Source organism: Schistocerca serialis, chromosome 3, assembly GCF_023864345.2.
Source record: "Schistocerca serialis cubense isolate TAMUIC-IGC-003099 chromosome 3, iqSchSeri2.2, whole genome shotgun sequence".
Taxonomy (NCBI): domain Eukaryota; kingdom Metazoa; phylum Arthropoda; class Insecta; order Orthoptera; family Acrididae; genus Schistocerca; species Schistocerca serialis.
In genome coordinates, this window is record NC_064640.1 from 261,167,898 (window position 1) to 261,169,815 (window position 1,918).

General features: G+C 46.6%; 1 pseudogene; it reads left to right on the top strand.

Moving 5' to 3' along the window:
* The first annotated feature begins 685 nt into the window (after window positions 1-685).
* Window positions 686-803, top strand: LOC126471890 (5S ribosomal RNA; annotated as a pseudogene).
* The last annotated feature ends 1,115 nt before the right edge of the window (window positions 804-1,918 follow it).

A 1,918-nucleotide genomic window follows, 5' to 3' on the forward strand; every position in this document is an offset into this window, starting at 1 on the left:
TTCATCAACTGTCACCACTACAGTCCATTTCCATCCCAGGTAGACTTTTCAAAACTTCGGATGCTTGTCCCATTGCTTTCTTTCTTGGCGTAGTCCTGATCCGCTATTTTCCATGATCTGGTAAATTTATTTTATTCTAACTTTGTTGCTGGATGCCTTTCCTGTCGCCACAGTCGTCAGTTTAGCTTCAAGGACGGATGTTTTGTGTAGATCGTGTGAACTTTGTTCAGCATAGTACGTACTTTAAGTGTTTGTTATCGTATTTTCCGAGGCGGAGATGAGTGAATCTGCCTAGCGCAGGGGAATCCAGCTTACATGAAGGGTAAAAGAACGGACTCGAAAATTTACAGTCCAATATTCTCAACATAGGTCTGCTACAAAATTTCTGGACGTATTCTGAGTGCAAATATAATAATCCTTAAGATGCGAAAGCATCTGTCCACAAAGCAGCACGGATTTAGAAAGCATCACTCGTGTGAAACTCAGCTTGCCCTTTTCTCACATATTCTGCGAACTATGGATGAAGGGCAAAAGGCAGTTCCGTATTCTTAGATTTACGGAAAACGTTTGACACGGTGACCCACTTAAGACTGTTGACGAATGTTCGAGCGTATGATTTAGGTTCCCAGATATGTGAGTGTCTCGAAGACTTTTTAAGCAATAGAACCCAGTACGTTGTCCTCGAGGCAACGGCCTTGCCGTAGTGGGTACACCGGTTCTCGTCAGATCACCGAAGTTAAGCGCTGTCGGGCGTGGCCAGAACTTGGATGGGTGACCATCCGTGCCGCCATGCGCTGTTGCCATTCTTCGGGGTACACTCACCCTCGTGATGCCAATTAAGGAGCTACTCGACCGAATAGTAGCGGCTCCGGTCAAAGAAAATCATCATAGCGACCGGGAGAGCGGTGAGCTGACCACAATCCCCTGCTACCCGCATCCTCAGCTGAGGATGACACGGCGGTCGGATGGTCCCGATGGGCCACTTGTGGCCTGTAGACTAAGTGAATACGTTGTCCTCGACGGCGAGTGTTCATTAGAGATCAGGGTATCATCAGGAGTGCCCGCCGGGAACGTTATAGGACCACTCTTATGCTCTGTATACGTAAATGATCTGACAGACAGGGTGAGCAGCAGTCTTCAACTGTTTGCGGATGACGTTGTAGTGTACAAGATGGTGTCGTCGTTCATTGACTGCCGGAGGATACAAGATGACTTAGACAAAATCTGCAGCTGGTGTCGTTAATGGCAATTTCCTCTACATGTAGAAAAAGCTAGTTAATGCAGGTGAGTGGGAAAAACAATTCCGTAAAGATCGAATACAGTATTAGTAATCTGTTAGCCGGCCAGTGTGGCCCAGCGGTTCTAGGAGCTTCAGTCTGGAACCGCACGACCGCTACGGTCGCAGGTTCGAATCCTGCCTCAGGCATGGATGTGTGTGATGTCCTTAGGTTAGTTAGGTTTAAGTAGTTCTAAGTTCTAGGGGACTGATGATCTCAGATGTTAAGTCTCATAGTGCTCAGAGCCATTTGAACCATTTTTAATCTGTTGCTTAACACAGTCTTGTCGATTAAATACACTACTGACCATTAAAATTGCTACACCACGAAGATGACGTGCTACAGACGCGAAATTTAACCGACAGGAAGAAGATGCTGTGATATGCAAATGATTAGCGTTTCAGAGCATTCACACAAGGTTGGCGCCTGTGGAGACACCTACAACGTGCTGACATGAGGAAAGTTTCCAACCGATTTCTCATACACAAACAGCAGTTGACCGGCGTTGCCTGGTGAAACGTTGTTGTGATGCCTCGTGTAAGGAGGAAAAATGCGTACCATCACGTTTCCGACTTTGATAATGGTCGGATTGTAGCCTATCTCGATTGTGGTTTATCGTATCGCGACATTGCTGCTCGCGT